Consider the following 20,385-nt stretch of genomic DNA (forward strand, 5'->3'; position numbering starts at 1 on the left):
TAGGTAGCGTTTGGTAAAAGGGAATGAGTGGTGGAATGGAATAAGTCATTCTAAAGGAATGGAAAAAGCCATGTTTGGTTGCCATGTGGTAATGGAATGAACCATTCTATAATGAATAAAATCCCTTCCAAATATAGGATTTTCATTCTTTAAGGAGTAGGGATATGTTTGGTATGGGGTAATGGAATAGATGAGAGAATGGAATGGACGTGGTAATGGAATGTAGAAAGAAATGAAATGGATCATTACCATTCCATTGTCATGTTTGGTTACCATGCAATAATGGAATGATTAATCACTTTATTATTAATAATAATAATAATAAATAAACAAAAATAAAAAAATACCATTAATAATAAATGAATATTCATAATAAGTATTTTTTGGACCTCGTGCTGCAACGAGATCGTTAAATTGTATATGCGTTGTGAAATTTAACTCATCCAAGTTAAAAATAAAATATATTGATAATGTAGTAATAGTTCTAATATAATAATAGTTATATTATAATATACAAAACGATAATGATAATATAATAACTATAATTAGAAAATAATAACAATATAATTATAACTTTATAATAGTAATAATGATTGTTGACTTTTTGACTTTTTCATTCCTTGGAGGAATGAAAAAAAAACACTCATACCCAAAGGAATGAAAATCCTAAAAATAGGAGTTTCATTCCATTTGGAATGATCCATTCCATTCATGCATGGTAACCAAACATGCTTTTTTTCATTCCTTTGGAATGACTTATTATATTCCACTTTCCATTCCTCCATAACAAACACTACCTAGGTGTTTTTTTTCATTCCTTCAAAGAATGGAATCAACAACACCACCAATAATAATAATAATAATTAATATAATAATAATAATAAAATATTATGATTATTATTACATTATCATATTATTATATTATTGTTATTATTTTTATTATATTATAATACAACAAATTGTTATTTAGAGTTAATATTGTATTATCAATATTATTAAAATTATTTGACGAGTCAACGCTTCATAGCATGCATGTGTGATTCAACATTTTTATGATTATTTTTATTCGCTTTAGTGATCTCGTTGAAGCACGCAAGTCTTAAAAATGAGTTAATACGAATATTCATATTATTAGTTATTATTACTAGTAGTACCAGTAGCAACAGTAGTAGTAATAATAATAATAATAATAATAATAATAATAAAGGGATGATAATTCCATTCCTATATGGTAACCAAACATGACAATGAAATGGTAATGGTCCATTTCATTCCTTTGCCCATTCCATTCTCATGTCCATTCCATTTCCTCATCCATTTCATTCCGTCATACCAAACATACCCCTAATATATTTATTATACATTTTTTTTAATTGGGGGCCTTTATATTCTTGGGGCATAAAGCCCTAGCTTGGCCCAATAAAGCTATTGGGCCGGCCATGCATATTGATGCTGACGAATATGTCCATCGGCACATACACACCCGCATTCTAATTCCTGCACTTCGAAGGTTAAATTCCCGTATACAGACTACATGAATGCAACTATTGATTAATTGACTTCATTATAAATACTGCGATTTTTAATTTGACAAGCTTCAGTCTCAAATTCAAGACTCAACCACATCAAGCTCATTATTTTCATTTAGCACGCGGCCATTATCAAAGAATTCGAAAACCTCAATGATATGACTCGCTCTTACAATCCTCAACCAAAAGCATTGATCGATGTCAAAGATGTTTTGACATCATAAACCTCGTCAACTCACAATAAGAAAAATTGCATGCAACGCGTCGTTGTCTTTAAAAACATAGCACAAAGCGTCAAAAACAAAATGAAATCTAATGCTTGGGGACATAAAGTTCAAGCTTATTCCGCTCATGTTTTGGATTTTGGTTGAACCCAAAACATTAATTTATTTAAAAAGTTCAAAACATAAAAAAATTAGAAGTCTCTCGTCTTCCTTGATGGTGGCAAGAACAACCATGAGTGGTCGCCTAATAACGACTATAAACTGCGGTGGAGCCACCTCCATAGTGAAGAGTTTGTTTGGGATTTTGGATGTAGCCATAGGTTCATGCATGGATTGTTATAAGTAGGGTGTTGAAAGTTGGTATTTATAGTGGTGTGCCGTAGGAGGTAGGTTGTTTACGGTGGATATTGGCCGCGCGATTTCATAAATGCACACCGGCCTTAACTTTGTCTATTAACTACCGGTCTTTGTCGTTTTAAAGCTATGAAAATGAACATACAACTCGTGCACAGTTGCATTTTGTTTTTTAGTTTGAAAAATATATGTTATAAAGTTTTTAGTATTCTGTATGTATTAAGCATATTCCATTCGTGTAGAAAAGTGGAACTTTAGATACTAATTAACATCCCAAAGGCCAAAACTTTATAGGGGTGTGTTTTTTATGGGTCATTTCGTGATGATAATCGTATATATATATAGTTTGTGGAGGTTAACTTTTTTGTTGATAATTGTTAGTGTACAAACTTAGTGAAAAGCTAATATAGTCAACTTTACTAACTACTACGTAAGCTTTGGGAAATATTATTAACTCAATATTTTAGAGGGCAATTAACATAGACAAGTTGAACGTTGGCCTTACAAACTATCTACCAAAGAATGAATCAATATTTTAGAGGGCAATTAACACAGACAAATCGAGCGTTGACTATCTATCAAAAGCGGTTTAGTTTTAGTCATAAACAAGAATAAGGAGTGATAGCTTCTAAATGCTAATACTTAGTCATAAAACTAATATTATTGACATCATCATTTTCACTAACTCTTAACAATTAATAAAAATTGTTCCTTTAAATGCTATCTAAAATCAACGAACGATAGGCTCCAAGGAAAAGCCAACATCAAAATGATAGGGCCCATGTTATACTGTTGATAGTGTTTGCCGTTTGGGTACGTCTAATATACAGTATAAAATAAATAGATAAATGGAAAAAATATATATACTCAATTAACCAAGTTTCTTCTATTAAAGCATTAAATAATATTGTGCAACTAGATATATTCTATTGTTTAATTAGCATGTTACAAATTGATAATGTATCAGCTTTTTTTTTAATAATTTCATTCTTTATAATTATTAAATTCACTTCAATACTTTTTTCTGCCTGCAATAAAAAAAAAAGAAAAAAGAAAACTTGGCATGCATTTCTTCACAAAGGCACGGTTTCTTCATAAAAGGATGCCAACGAGATGGTTTTGGAACATGTATTGATATTTACAGTCTCATATCTAATTGTAAAATCATGACGTTTCGTTTTCTGTTTCGTCAGGTAGCCAATTACTCAATACTCGTTAGGTTTCATATGTGCATATTTTCTAGGTTAAAAACTGCCTCCTAAGATTCCCAATTACATTTACAATCCTAGATTTTATGTAATTTTATTACCAAAAAGAAATTATAAATATAAAAACTAAAAATTCATGTAGATTTCTTAGTCATTAGATATTTAGAATCATTTCTGCACAAAAGTTTTTGTAGTGGTCTATTGCTATGACATAAAAAGTTGCGAAGTTTACAAATGAACATGTGAACGTTTTCAGCTCATAATTAGAAATTATGTTAAATCTTTTAAATAATACTTAAATCTTCTAAGCCATCAACGGCTGAAAGTTGATCTGCATTCTACTATGTGATATGGTGCGTACTTATTTATGTACCTTGCCTTAGGCTTTCTCTATTCGGACACCGAGTTTGCTATTTGGACACCCTTCCCTACCTATACGACTCGTATAGCTTATACTAATTGTATAGAAGTCAGCTTTATGTCAGAACCCGTTGACCCTTTTATACTAGAAGAGCTATACGAGTAACCCCCCATACGACTAGTATGGGCTATACGAGTTGAATTTGAATTTTCATGATAGCTTGCACATCTTTTTAGACCTCCTATACGTCTACGTGTATGAGTTGTATGAGCTATACGAGATAAATTCGTACGAGACAAAATACATTTTGTTTCAAATAAAAAAACTAGTTAGGGTGGTGTTAGTAAAGTGTTCAAAACTATACATGACCCATTTTCCACGCACAAAAACACCACGTATACGAGTCGTATAAGGTTATAGGACTCGTATAGATGGTGTGTGGAGAAAATATAGCCGTTAGAAATAAGAACTATAAATGCATGCTTCATAATTGCCATTGTTATGCATTAAAATTTGAGTTAGTGATGCAGTTATTATTATATGTAATGGCTTTATGTATGTAATGGTCTACCAACAAATTTAACAACTCTGATGTAATGGTTTGCAACTTTATATTTGACATAAAATTTCCCAATTAGATTAAAATACAACATACATAACATATATCATCCAAAGTTTACATAATTAGTTTGACGTTCTGTTTGCTGATCTGTAAACATTTTTACGCGCAGCAGATACAAGTCTTCCCAACCACTTACCATTTCATGTCTGTAATGTTTCCAGTAAGAATTAACTGTTGGCATCGGGTATATCCCTTCAAACTTAACAACCACAAAATGACAATCGTCGACAATTAGAATGGCAATAGCGGCATGATCTAGGATTTCTTGAGGACGATGTAACAATGGAAAAATTGTAGAACTGTTACGTTCATATGTTGACAATGAGTGAACGATCACCTCATACCTATTAGCGATCATAAAAGCTGTGGATGGCATATCCATCCAGCGTTCTCGTGGAGCCATTCTATAGCTTGACCAATGCAGGGAATTAAATACTCTATTACAACGAACGTCACCGAATACATAGATGTACACATTCCAATTACTCATCATTTCTTGTATAAGTTCATTTCGTATATGGATCCAGTCATCTTCAGGACGACCTAGAGCAACAGCCGTAGACCGAAATCCACAATTTCCATCAGGAGCAACATCTTGTATATGTGAAACAAAAGGTGGAAGAATGTAGTGAACTTGTTCTAAATACTTGTGATGGTAACGTCTCTCTGAAGAAAACGGCACATAACTATGTCTTTCATTGTCCTGGCTACCCACATAAGAACCGTGTCTCGCATTTTCTTGGCTACCCGTATAAGAATTGTGTCTAGCGTTGTTTTCGACACCGACAAAGGAACTGTGTCTGGAAGGGTCTGTCTGGGTGGGCATGGTTTCATGAACGCTTAATGATGTAGAATTACTGCGTTTGAGACGGGGCTCGCGTTTGCTATTTTCCTTAGACTTTGTCGGTGGACGCCCGCGGTTTTTTGGCCTTCTGGTTGTTGACTGGTTGATGAGGCTTGCCTTACTAGTGAAAGGAACTTTGACAACATACTTTTTTTTCCGCCCTTTGACTCTTTTCTAAATTGTTGTACAAATTCTTCTACCAGCTCGTTAGCTTTTGAGTCAAGACCTTCATCCTCGTCAACAAATAACGAATTGAAATCCAACTTCCTCCAATATTTATCTATCGAATCCAAAGGAATGGTTTGATCTGAAGTCAAATACTTTGAAATCATACATGCACATGGCATACCACAACTTGTGCGAACATGATACCCGCACATTCTACCAGACTCCATCAACTTGTTGACCTGGTTAAGCTCGCCCCATAATATATCTACAGCTTTACATGAAACATGACGGCGTAACACATTAAAAAGTGGTATGTTGTGGTGATTCATTTTCTTTTTACGACTCTCTTCAAAGGTTGCTTTTATGGCTTTTAGCTGGCTCACCATGATTCGATCGATAATGCCCACAAGTTTATCAAGCGTAGAGTTCCGGGTCACCATGTGTTTTTTTAGAAGAGAGTGTGCGCTCTCAACCCGATTCGTTGTGGTATTACCAAAATTTAGATTTTGGTCTATCCACACAGACATAAACTTTTCTTTATACTTATCGAGCCAGTTGATGTTAACATAATCAAGTACTCCTAAAAAAAAAATAATCAATACATATGACAAGTAATAAACATCTCCTGAATTAAGTTAAAACAAACACTTAATATGAGAGCTAGATAAATTACTTTTATGGTCGGCAATTAAAGTATCATAAAGTCGCTTGTATCTTGACTCATATTCAGGGAGAGTGCTAGACTTAACCAACCAGTTCCATGGACCAAGAAACTGTTTGTATTCTTCGACGGTAGCGAAGCTTTGCCTGCAATGCTTTTTTATGTTCTCATTAATGTGCCATCTACATAGTAGTTTGGCAGCATTAGGGAAGACAATTTCGCAGGCATTCATCAGGGCAAGATCACAATCTGTTAATATCACACGTGGCATCATGCAGTTGTCTAACGTCGCCTTTAGCATAGTTAGCACCCACGTGAAATTATCCTCCTTTTCATTGGATATAGCTGCCATTGTTATATGAAATGTCTTGCTGGTTGAATTTACACCAACGATTTGTACAAACGGCATCTTGTATACGTTTGTATTGTACGTTGTGTCTATCACCAACACATGCGGGAATGCACGATATATCATATACGATGTTGGATGAACGAAGAACAAATCCTCCAAGGCATTTGTGGATGATTTGTGCGATGGTTGTGTATATAAGTCGTGTCTTGCAACAAATTGAAAAGAACCTCCATCGGGCTTTTTCCTCGACGATCTTCTTTAGGGATCTTTTGCCCTTCATTGTAAACGGTTTTGATACAGGTCACATTTCTTTCATCCTTAGACTTTAAGTTACATAAAATGTCACGTGGTGGCGCTCGGTTTCGATACATATCATGTACCATAACCTTTTGAGCAGGAGTAAGTCTACCTGCATATGCGTGACCCTCGAAATGTTGAACAAGTTCATGGTTGTGTGTATCATCAACCACCCGCAACCTCCAACCATTGTATTGTCGCAAATAGTTGCCTATTAAGCTAAAATCGCAACCGGTTTTGATTGTATCAGAACACCTAACTGTCACAGTACAATTTTTTAAATTTATTTAATATACACATATATATATATGAACAAATATATAAACAACACACATAAAATATAAGTATACAATTTTTTAAATCTTTTTAAAATTTTCCTATTCCGTCAATTTTATAGTTTTATTAATTCGATTCAAGTTTTCATAATACTAAAAAGTATGTTTACATGTTTACTATATCTCATTTCAAATTTCATTCTCCTAAAAAATTACAATCTATTATAGGTTTATCTAAAAACTACTAATTTGTTTACAAAATATATTATTTACAACCTTCAAACTTGTTTCTTATTTAAATTTAAAATTTTTAAGTGAAAACGAAATAAAAAAATACTCGAAATTGCTCGATGTTCAATCAAAAAATGCTCAGTTTGATATTGGCTCGTTTCATTTTTCGCTCTGTTTGAATTTCAGCCGTTCAGTTCGGTTGTAAACGAGCCAAGCAACGAACAAGCCTTCGCTCGGTTCGGCTCGTGAAGACGTGAACAGCCCTACTTTTAGCAATGCAGAATAATAGGCGAGTCTAACGATTGCCCGGCATGTGCTTGTTGGATGAGATAACCAATCGGATTGGCTAGCAAGCTCCAATTGCTGTAAAGTTAGCATCCAAGACATTGTCAAGTTACACAAATACACCAAGTACACAATAAGAAAGGCGAAGTCATTTCATTAGGTATCATGTGCCTTGTCACATTGTGGTGTCTAAAGCAAGAAACAATATCAATCAACGGTTTGACAATGTCAGCTGGTACTGTTGGGCGCCTTGTGAATGTAAAAATGCTTAGTGTCAGGTTTGGAATCAAAGAATTATTGAGAATTCAAAATAATTAAAATTAAAATCTCATGACATGAAGTGTTTGTTTTGATGTGGTGAAATTGATATCTTAATTCCCCATTTTGGTGTTCAGATGTCAAAGAATTAGAATTGAAATTAAAATTCAATTCTTTCATACTTTAAATAAAGAAATTCCAAAATACGAAAGGAATTTAAATCAATTGGATTCTTTAATAGGTCGACATGTCAGGTGTGTTTGTGTTCAAGTCGATGCTCAGATCAGCACTGCTGGTCGGTTCACATTCGGCCGCCCGTAGTCAATTCAGACCAACTATCCGAGTCAGTTCGCATTCAGTTTGATGCACCGGGTCACCCCATTTTGACGCTGCAGGTCATCACACTTCGATTAGACACTTCATGCCTTTTACGTTCAAGTTAGTGTAGAACAAGTTTCGGGTTTTTTATTAATAGAACACATCAATAATGGCATATTGGAATGATCATATTCCTTGTCCCTAAAGCTGTATAGTTAATTACCCATGCCCAACGGATTATGCATGTTATGACTCCAAGATCCGCAAATGTAGTTTTTAAAAGATTGAGCTTTGCAATTCAAAATGGGGTAGCGGCGCTGCTTGTTGCTCGCGTGTCTTTTGTTTCAATTTAATAATAAGCAGCATGAATTATTGCTTGCCTAATGAATATTATTTCTAATTCCAATCAAATGTCAATTCTATTCCATTCTATAAAACGAATACGGCTTTGGTATTCGTTATACTTTGGGCAGTGTCAAGATTGCTGAACGGCCCGTTCGTATCATTGTTACCATTTTGAAACAAAAAGGTTGAAAATGAAAAGGAATTAATATGTTATCAATTAGTAGTTTAACCAGTTACTATATAATCACAAAACCAATTCAACTAAATAAAGTCATTTTATATGATAAAAATGCAAATGTAACGATTTGTTCGAGGCCTTAATCAAGATGAAAACTATGATAGGCACGGAGAATCGCGTTCGGTGTTGCCAACCTTCAATGCAAGTTTCGTCATATTTATTTAATAGGCGTCCTTGCTCTGCAAATTGGCTAAATAATAATACTTCACAAACAAAGACAAGATATATAACATTTATAAATAAAATCAATATGATGAAGAGATGTAGCGATTTGTTCGAGGCCTTATTCAAAAGTGAGAGTTTGATAGGCACGGAGAATCGCTTTTGATATTGCCAACCTTCAATGCAAGTTTCGTTACTTTCAATTAACGTCCTTGCTCTGCAAATTGGCCATATATATTGCAAAATTATTATCATTAAGATGATGAAACCAAAAAAGAACCACGGCAAATAAATAAAAATAAATATTACAAAAGACGAAGAAGAAGAAGAAGATGATGATTAATAGTGGAAGAGTCTGCGATTGGTAGTATATATGAAGGTGAAAAACCCTAACCCTACTTCTTAGACTTCACTAAAACACCGGAAGCCCAAGTATTATGGGCTGAATATTCAAAAAGCTGAATATATAAACTGGGGGCCCAATAAGAAGAACTAAAAGAAATAACAACTCACAAAATGGACTTTTGACACTTGGTTTTGTCTGAGATCTTTTAAAAGGGGATCTGAATATGTGTTTTCATCAACTTTATGCTGCTGGACATGTCTATACTGGGCTAAGCATGACTGACAAATGTAAGGAAGGGACAATAAAGCAGCTTTTTACAACCTATATAAGCCATATAGGTATTTAATTGCTCGCATAGCACCTTGTACACCATAAAATCTATATGGGTCGTATAAGGCTATATGACCGTAAAGAAAACTTTTGTAGATAAGCGTCTTTATATAATCTTAAACGAAGGTTTCCCGAATACAACTAAAAATTACTTAGCTAAGTATGTTATATAAATTTAAATTTAATTTATCCTATTGTATTATTCAATCTTTCAATACTTTACTCATCTTCAACTCTTTGTGTAAATATAACCTTGTAAGGCATTTACACTCTCTCTAACTTTCGGAAAAAAGATAAACACGTTATAAAAGTGTCTAAATTTTTTATTTTTATTTTTTAAATCTGTTTGTATGGCCGGCCCGTATAGGCCTATACGAGGCACCAGAAACAGTGACCACCAACGTCCGACATAAACTGACACAGCTCGGGTGCTATACGGCCCGTATAGGCCTATACGAGGCACCAGAAACAGTGACCAACAACGTCCGACACAAACCGGGTGCTATTCGGCCCGTATAGTCATATACAAGCTGTATAGGCAAAAAATGGTATGTAAGGATCCATACTGGTATATGAGAATTATTAGCCTTTAAAAGTCGTCATCATAAACTCAATGCACCCAAACCCTTTATAAAATAAGAACATTTGCCAATTTGTGACCCCATGAGTATCTAACTTTAAACATGAAATGAATAAATTGTTATCCAATGGAAAATAAAGTTATGGAATAATTATCATTTTTACCACGATGTATTAGATACTTTCTAATGGGTGGTGGGGGTGTGTATTGGGGCGGATGCCACCTTCTCTCTTTCACGTCAGCATATTTGGTTTCTGTCCTCCACATCAGTCGTGAAGGCACATTTATCGCCTTCTTTCTTATGTTCCTTACTGTCATGTGATCATCTAATAATGGATTTCACTCCTCTTGTACATGTAAATCCACATTAGGTTTCAGTCAAATGCAGATGTAATGCTTTTAATCACACATAAACAAAAATTCTTAGAAATATACAAAACGGGTTTTCTTCGTATTAAAAAACTCGCATGTTTTAGGGCTCCCAAAGTCGCCTAAGTTTGTTACCAAATACTACTAAAGAATATCTTAGACTAAGTTTGATTTCTCTATAGAATAAGGCCTTCTTGCAAATGTTATGTATCTTCTAGACATGTCGATTTGTTCACGAGCCACTTTATATCAAATTACTAAATTCTCGAATTGAAAGAACCAAACTTAAACAAGCTTGGGCTTAACATAAATTGAAGTTCATTTGATAAACAATCTCAGACCCGAACTTTTTATATCAAGCTTGACTAAAATTGTCTGATTAAACAATTTATTATTTGTATAAATATGATGGTCTTTTACTAATGCAATACACACACATTATATTATACATATATAAATAACTAAATATTTTATTGTATATTAAAAGTGTAACTTGAGAGTTTGTGCTATTATCATAGGTGGTTTTTAGATATATACATATAAATACCAATTAACAAGAAAAAAATGATATGGTTAGATATAATGTACAAAAAGCTTGACTCAACTAAGTTTTGAATAAAATTTATGTCGACATTCAGATTAAAATAAACGTGTCTTAACAGTATATTCGAAATTTTGATATACTTTATATTTTTAAAAGTGATAAAAGGAAAAATAAGTATAATTAAAGTTAAATATAATTATATTACTGTAGGTTCCCAGCCGGATCTACACGGAATATCTCGTTCTACGTAGGTGCGAAATCCCTACGTAAGACGATACGAGCGTAGAAGACGATACACGTTGAACACAATCAAACACACGTTACAATAAACAAAGAACACGTTGTATTGCAACTAGAAACACGTGATACACCGATCACTGATTACACGTAAATGAACAACTCCTCTATTAACCTAGCCGCAGCTATACGTATATATCATATGACAACTTCGCCTAACATGTTTAGGCGAAGTTGTCACTAACTTCGCTTGTTCCACAAGTTCGCCCATATCAGGCGAACTTGTGAGACAACTTCGCTTAAATCCAAATACAAAACATACTAACTCGATTACAGACACTATATACTGAACTACTGACATCATGTACCAACAGACTCCCCCTTGGCAGTAGCTTCATATCTCTATCTTCAAGCACGTGTCTCGTAATCCCAAAACTCTTGTATCTTCCATCTTCAAGCATGAACGCCTTCTCGTACACAAACTGAAACTACTCTTTGATATTTCTCTGCTTCTTCTTTCCAAGCAGGAATGTAAAATATCTTTTTCTCGTTCAGCACCTGCAGATCAGCTTGAGACAAATTCACTAAATGCATAGGATCATATACTCTCATCAGCTCTTGTTCATCTTCATCCTCCATTACTGCTTCAGCTGTTTCACAATCAACGTACCACCATTTCAGATCTTTGAGCACATCCTTGGGCATTTGTTTCATCGGCACTTCTTTTATACACCGGATCGGCTTATACTTCATTATCATCCAAGGCTTGCCATCTGCTCTCATTCCTCTATCTTTGTCTTCAACGAGCTTTCCTTTCTGTGGTTTCAACAGCTCGAACTTTTTCTCCTTTATGCTTTCCTTCCAGACTATCTTCCCAATGACCCTAGCCATGTTATCATCACTCCTGTTTATCAACCCCAACCTGGCTAAGTCCTTCACTTCACACTCAGGCAACGTATTCAACGATCTCAACAGCCTCTTGAAATACTGAACCCCATCATACCTTTTAATCACAAAAAGCCTCAACTGCTCATCATATAACCAGCATATAATCCCCTTTTTCGATTCAGCATAACCCCTGATGTTGTAACTTTTCTTGAACATAGTAGGGACCGCCGGTTTCTTAGTCTTTACGAACCACTGAGCGTAGCCTTCTTTCCGTCTTGGCTGCTCCTCCCATTCTGTCTCATCGCATCCCGTATCTTGATCCAAATATGACTTTTCAACCTTTGGAATTTCATGCTCAACATTCTCCTCCACAATTTCTCCCTCTTTGACTTCACTATCAATCACGATCTCAGCCCCTATCTTCTCTATCTCCTCCAACGGTAACACATCCTCATCACCTATAACATCATCCAACACCTCCTCAGCATCCACAACTAACACATCATCACCTGAACCGCCAGCTGCACTCGTTGATTCCCCCTGAGATGTGGAAGTCCCAAGAGCTTGTTCAGTTCTTGGCAACTCTCCACCTGCACCTTTCGATGCATTGGGATCATCGTCTCGATCATTACGCTTCTTGGTCCTCAGCTCGTCACCCTTACAGCTCGTCTCCCCCTGAGATGCCAATAACTGTTTCAAGGCATCAATTATTTTTCCATGCTCGATCAGGAGGGACGACTGAATCTGATTCTCCGCAACGAGACGCTGAATAGCATGGGTCTGGATAAGATTTACTCTTGATTGTTCTGCCACGACCCTTTCAAGCGCTGCTATTCTTTCCGAGTCGGATAGGGTTGCATCGAAATCAAACCTCAGATGTGATATGTCTTGAGCGTACGGAGGAGAGATTCCCAATGTAACCGGCACCTCAAAAACAGGTGGAAACGTAATCGCAGGTGGTATCGTAACCGACAACTCTGCAGTGGCAACAACTGTCGACTCAATAAATCTTGCTACGACCTCCGTTGGAGTAAGAGTTGGAGGTGGCAAGGACACAATCTCCGGAGTCGAGAGCTGGAATGTAGTGGGTGGAATGCCGAAGGAAGATGAGGTAGTCACCACGGGAACATCTGTGGCGCTTGGCTCTGTAACTGGCAATGGTGTAGGGACTATAGTCATACCAGACAGTGCGGGTGGAGTGAAACGAACCACCCTTGAGCTCTCACCAACTCCCGTACCTGCACCTGCCCTTTCTCTTCTCGATCTACGGACCAACTGATGTAAATCTTCCTCAAAGTCCGAATCATTGTCATCATTGTCTCTCTTCCTCTTCCCATGAATTCTTTCTTGTGTAACTAAAATCCGTCTAGCTTCAGCCACATCATCATCTGAGGAATCAGAATCAGCCTCCGTCATAGCTGTCATAGCAACCTCCACACTAGTAACCCGTGCAACCGAGACCTGTACCTCTTCCTCAGGGTCAACACGATCCATATCAAAAAATCCTTGACCGCCAAACGCAGCTTCAAGGTCTACACTTTCCTCCGGTGCCACAACAGGAGCAGCAGGTAAAGCTTGTTGTACCTCAGGTGGTGGTTGAGGTGCTCCAGCCTGTTGTGGTGCCGGATCCCGAAACTCGTCCCCACGAGCTGCAACATACTCTGGATTGATCAAATACCCAAATAATGGAGTATGTCGAGGACGGAGCTCAGGTTTACTTCTCGCACTTGATGATCTGCACTGAGCGAAGATCCTCTTGCTTACACTCTCCACATATCTAATCGGGCGGCGCTGAGGTAACGTGGGAGCAACGTGATTCAAGATCATTTGAAGGAATCTTGGATACATCAGAAATCTCTCACGCGCCACCGCTTGTCTTTGACGGTCTATCTCGTAGAATACCATCTGACTAAAGCTATAACGCTTATTGTAAGTCAGTGATGTCATTGCCGACTGCATGGTCGCACCCATTCCATCTGTACCAGCCTTTCTCCCTGACATACACACGATCATCACGTGCATAATAAATCGCCATTGGTCTAACAAGAATCCCTTTCGTCTTTGAGTATCTCCCAATGGACCAGAATATCCCATTCTCAGAAAAGCACCATCTCTGAATGGAGCCACGAAGTCTGTAGGATCGTCTCTCGTTTCATCCCCAAACTGCAAAGCCACCCTGATTTGTTCAGACGAGAACTGCACTATCTGATTGTTAACCGTTGCACGCATAACCGGGGGCTCGACTCGACAATCATATTCCACAGTCTGCCAGAAATCTTCTATGTTTGGCAAAGAGATAGGCAGTGTTGTAGTAATAGCGTGGAAGATACGCGAGCGGATAAGAAACGTGATGATCTCGCGGAAATCATCAACACCGCTCGCATCCGGGTCCAGAGTAATGTACATGTTATGCCCCGGGAAAAACTGCCGATTGTTCTCTCCTCCTTCGTCACCTCCAGCACCACCTGCTCCAGCTACAGCTGCCATTTCTGCAACAAAAACAGTCTAAGTTAGAGAATCGTCAAGTCAAATCACAAGTTCGCCTGTTACCATGAGCGAAGTTATGATTTATTCAGAATAGGCGAAGTTAGGGGTGGGACGAAGTTGGTAATAACTTCGCCTAACCTAGAACTTCGCCTGAAAAAAAGTTAAATAAAAAGGGCCAGGCGAAGTTAATGATAACTTCGCCGAACCACAACTTCGCCTCATATACTGTTAAATAATTAAATATCAGGCGAAGTTAAACCTTAGGCGAAGTTAAGGATAACTTCGCCTAAACTGTAACTTCGCCTGAATCTGAAGCGGCAACAGTATAGATGGCCAAACGAGATGAAATTGGATAATTTGCTGAATGTGGACTCATAAACACATGATATTATGGAGATCTAGACGATCAATATGATTACGACCACGTGAAAATAAGTGTGATAAGCGGGTGTTAAGGGTTTCGAATGTAAGGGGTCACAAAACGGACCAAAACGATCTCGATAAACACCATTGTCAGTGATTATATGATATGATGACACTACACACCTTTAAATCGGATTAGAAACTGAGAAAAACAACAAGATGTGATTCGAGATATAACTTCGCCTAGGTTACTGGAAGATAAGTTCGCTGGTTTTAGAAAATAATAATGATTTTGACCAAAAATTTCTTTATATAGGGTCAGAGTTATACAGGCGAAGTTATGGATAACTTCGCCTATCCCATAACTTCGCCGATATTACTCTTTACAAAACAAACCCCTATAATTTGAACAATTTGCAATTAAGTTTTAAAACATCCTTTAAAGAGTCAAATGATACGATCAACACCAAGTTACCAGGTATAAAATCATACAACTACATAAGTAGAATAAATTTTAAAAATAAAGTACACGGGATCAAATTTCAGTCTCGACAGGGACTACCACGTTTTAGAAAAGATCCGAACAGGAATCATACTAATTAGGTGACTGTCACACAGATCCATGTTCAGCTGTATTATGACATAAAGAAATAGGTTGTAAGCAGTTAAATAACTTAGAATGGTTTTCATCGCTTCTGTGATACGGGTTAGGTTCAATTAAGCTCAAAATATAAATGGGCAACACATCAGAGATTATGATGTCTCCTATCTATTCTCAAAGCGTATTTGGCTTTCCCCAAGTCACCCCGAGTTGACCTCGACCCGTAGTGTCTGATTAAATTGTAAGTACACGTCGATCTGTAGAGTCTTCTTCCCGTTCTCTTTCTTGCATCTTGATTGAGAAGTATTAACATTATAAGCTCTAGAATGTCTTAGTAACACATAATAATAATAATATTTTTTTTTAAATAATAAGATTTACACAGTTTCAAGTAAACTACTGCAAGTCCCGAATCTGGATCACTGCAGTTTTTTTTTTTTGACACACCATCTTCTCGGGAATCAGAACACTCACGGGCTCGTGTATGACTGGGTAATCGCTTTTCTGCCTATCATTCGGAAAGATATATATGGAGACATGCATAACTCTTAAGGAGTTTCCACGTAAAATCGAGGAGATTTAGTTAGTATCACTTCTACTTTTACGCACCATAAAAAGCTACCATGACATACAATGACTGTTCTAAAGTCTTTTAGGCCTAATAACTTCACTAGTTAAGCACACAGAATCAGTTTGTCTATCACTTTCCAAGGTTGGATCAATTTTCTTTTAAACATAGTATAGATACTTCTTACGAAGCAGTAGACTTGAAAAATTATCTCATCTCCCAAAAAAATTTTAACTTCTATCGCCCCGATCAAGTCGAAGTTTTCAGGTAAACGGCTATCCTGAAGATCCAATGGATCAGCTGGACCGACCACATACGAGTATGTGTCCTTCTAACTAAGTATGAACGACTAATTTTCAGCAAAAGAATAAAAACACATCATAAACCGCCCCGGTCACTTTCAGTCATCTGGTTAATTGCTATCCTCATACTCTACAGGTAGAAATGAGGACCAAACATATCCGAAGATATGTCCTTCAAACTGAAGCAACCGACATAATTCTAAGCGATAATAATATATATTTTTTTTAACCAAGAACGAAAAACACGGTTACTCGGGATTGATCATCCCATTTAGCTCAACAAGGTTTTGAAAACGAGTTTTGTCAAACGCTTTAGTAAACAAATCAGCGAAATTATCTAACGAATCAACCTTTTCGAGCACAATCAATTTCTTCTCAGCACAATCCCGTATAAAATGATGACGGATGTCAATGTGTTTAGTTTTGCTATGCTTTACGGGATTGTTAGTTACTGAGATAGCAGCAGTGTTATCTATGCAAATTGGAGTATGAGTGAAATTCAGGCCGTAATCGCGCAATTGCTGTTGTATCCAAAGAACCTGGGAGCAGCAGTTTGATGCTGCCATGTATTCTGCTTCACAGGTAGAAATGGCGACTGAGGTCTGCTTCTTGCACTGCCATGACACTAATCTGCCTCCAAGAAACTGACATCCACCTATTGTTGACTTCCAATTCTGATTGCATCCTCCATAATTAGAATCTGTGTATGCGACTAACTCCAAGTATCCTCCTTTCGTGTACCACAACCCCAGCTTAGGCTTGCCTTTGAGATATCGCAATATCCTCTTCACACCCTTCAAGTGAGATTCCTTTGGGTTTGCCTGAAAGCGAGCACAAAGACAAACTGCAAACATAATATCAGGTCTAGATGCAGTTAAGTACATTAAAGAACCTATGATTGCCCGATATTGGGTGGGGTCCACGTCTGCATCACTGTCTGAATCAGCACCCGGTTTATGGTTGACGCAAATTGGAGTATCAAATGGAGTGCTATCCTCCATCTTGAAGCGTTTGAGAACGTCTTGGACATATTTAGTCTGATGAATGAACATCCCATCTTTCTTCTGATCAACCTGCAGTCCTAAAAAGAAAGTTAGTTCACCCATAGCACTCATTTCAAACCTCTTTTTCATGACGGCTTCAAATTCCTGACACATGGCGACTTTTGATGCAGCAAAGATGATGTCGTCCACGTAGACTTGCACTAGAAGAAAGTCACTTCCTTTTCTCTTAACGAACAGTGTACTATCGATCTTTCCCCTTTCAAATTCATTCTCAAGCAAGTAATCGGATAGAGTTGCGTACCAGGCACGAGGGGCCTGATGTAGCCCATATAGCGCTTTACTTAGCTTGTACACGTGATCAGGAAAGTCTGGGTCAGGAAAACCCGGAGGTTGCTCAACGTACACAACCTCATCGACTTTACCGTTAAGAAACGCACTTTTCACGTCTAACTGGAACACCTTCATCTCCTTGTGTGCAGCAAATGCCAACAGGAGCAAACACTTCATTGTAGTCGATCCCTTCTTGCTGATTAAAACCTTTTACAACCAGCCTCGCCTTGTTCCTGATAATTATCCCTTTTTCATCTCTCTTGCATTTGAAAACCCATTTTGTGCCAATCGCATGCACATTTTTCGGTTTTGCAACCAAAATCCATACCTCCATCTTCTTGAACTGGGCTAACTCTTCTTGCATGGCTTGGACCCACGAGCTGTCCTTGAGAGCCATTTGATAGTTCTTTGGTTCAATCTGGCTGATGAAGCAGGTGTACAAGCATTCGTTAATGATGCCTGTATCTTTAATGCTTGTGTAAACACAAGTGTGCTCATTAAAGCTTCGTCTTGTTTGTACACCGTCGGACAGATCACCTATCACGTTCTCCAAAGGGTGATATTTGTGAACACTCGTAGTCGAAACCGAACTGACTTGCAGATTGTCTTCCAGGTTCGAAGGTAGCTCATCAATGGGTGATTGTTGTTGAGAGTGAAACGGATTGAAGAATTCCTCTTCTGTAGAGGCAGCAGGGGTATCGACAACATTTGACGAGGAAGGTTGACATTCATCGTACTGCGGTCGTTGCACAAAATTTTCTTCCTCATCATAAAGCATCTTCGTAGCTATTCTCTCATCAACTTCTGCACAATCCAAGTAAGGCAAATTAAAAGATTTAAAAAGCCTATCATAGTCGAAAGCCCCAGCGGGTCCCGTGCTTGGTTTTGGTGATTTGTAACTTGTGATGTCAGTGTTACACACCACCTCAACCTTGCTGGTCGATAGATTAAAGACTCGTCTGTTGGGGGTCCCAACAACATATCCGACTAAAATACCTTCGTCGGCTATCTCACCAAATTTTGAGTTCGTCTTTAATATCGAACACGGGGACCCGAATGGTTCGAGACCACTCAAGTTAGGCTTTCTACCATGCATAAGTTCATAACATGTTTTATTCAATCTTTTAACAGTTAAAACTCTATTAAGGATATAACAGGCTGTAGCAACAGCTTCAGCCCAGAACACCACAGGAAGTTTAGAATCAGCCAGCATGGTTCTGGCTCCTTCAATTAGAGTTCTGTTCTTCCTCTCAGCCACCCCATTTTGTTGCGGAGTATACGGAGCGCTGTACTGGTGGTCTATCCCTTTCTGTAAGCAGAATATCTCCATCTGATAGTTTTTGAACTCTGTCCCATTGTCAGTCCTGATGTATTTAACCCTTTTCCCCATAATATTCTCAACCTTGGTAATCAAATTCATTACCATCTGAACCGTTTCATCCTTTGTCTTCAGGAAATATACCCAAGAATATCGAGAGAAATCATCAGTTATCACCAAGCAGTATGATGTTCCACCTAAGCTTTTTACATTCACGGGACCGAAGAGATCCATGTGAAGTAGGTCTAGGGTACTGACTATTGAATTAACCTTCTTGGTGTGATGAGATTTCTTGTGTTGCTTTCCCTTTTTGCACGATAAGCATTGGTCATCAAAGTTGAAATTTTTCAAGGGAACACCCAGCACCAGCCCATTCTTGACAATGTAGTTCATTTTTCGAAAATGAATATGCCCCATTCTTCGATGCCATAACTCGGACTCCGATTCAGTTGCTTTTGACAGAAGACATGATTCTTCTGTTGCCATCTCAGTCGACCTCATGTCCATAACATATGTATTCTTCCCTTGGAGCCTTCATTACTATCCATTCCTCTGGTATCTTAAAACCAGGATACAGTACGATCGTTTCATTTTTGGTAAAGTGCACAGTGTAATCTTTGTCACAGATCTGAGACACACTCAGCAGATTATGCTTCAGCTCTTCAACGAAATTTACCTTTTCTAACTTCATTTTACCATTAGTCACCGTCCCAATTCCAGTAATTCTACCCCCACTTTCTCCAGCAAAACTTACTCTACCTCCCTGAACAGGTTTCCATTCGTGTAACAAATTCTTGTTACCCGTCATGTGCCGGGAACAGCCGCTATCCACAACCCATAGATTGTTTGCAGCCCTGTTCAACTGTTCCTGCACGATTAAAGCAAAGGATTAAAATCTGGGGACCCAAGACCTGAGTCGATTAAATCTGTTAACATACATCCCGTACTTTGGCTGTCCAAAGTTAGTATTAGAATGATTTCTGTAAGTCCTAAAAGGATACCTTCTAGTAGATTGACTCTGAGGCCATCCAAACCTTCGTGAATTAAATGAATTATTACTAATGATTTGGTTGTTAACAGGGAAAAACTGCGATCGACTTCTTTGAAAACCTGGATTAGTCCAATATCTGAACTTTGATGAGTTTTCATTTTTACCATTATAGTAATTACTGTTAGTTCTATTCTCAGTTTTCGAAGGCCTCATACCTCTGAATTTCCGATTCAGAGGGCAATCAGCAATCAGGTGTCCTATTTGATTGCATCTGAAACAGCTCCTGTGTTCAACTTTCGTCTCAACAGTTGTTTTAGATGTTGAGGTTGCATTACTGCCCGTTTGTCTAACATATGGTGGGACATACGGGTTTAGTGGAGAATTCTTTTCATTTG

General features: G+C 37.5%; 2 non-coding genes across 2 annotated transcripts; both read right to left on the reverse strand.

The window, feature by feature from the left end:
• Positions 1-8,626: 8,626 nt before the first annotated feature.
• LOC143593609 (small nucleolar RNA snoR86) lies at positions 8,627-8,750 on the reverse strand. The gene has a single exon (XR_013146139.1). It is a non-coding gene; the product is annotated as a small nucleolar RNA snoR86 (small nucleolar RNA).
• An 80-nt stretch (positions 8,751-8,830) lies between these two features.
• On the reverse strand, positions 8,831-8,950 carry LOC143593608 (small nucleolar RNA snoR86). Its single transcript, XR_013146138.1, has one exon. It is a non-coding gene; the product is annotated as a small nucleolar RNA snoR86 (small nucleolar RNA).
• Between the last annotated feature and the right edge of the window lie 11,435 nt (positions 8,951-20,385).

This window comes from Bidens hawaiensis, unplaced genomic scaffold (genome assembly GCF_021521415.1).
Source record: "Bidens hawaiensis isolate Kalapana, Puna unplaced genomic scaffold, B.hawaiensis_p1.1 tig00042395_1, whole genome shotgun sequence".
Lineage (NCBI taxonomy): Eukaryota > Viridiplantae > Streptophyta > Magnoliopsida > Asterales > Asteraceae > Bidens > Bidens hawaiensis.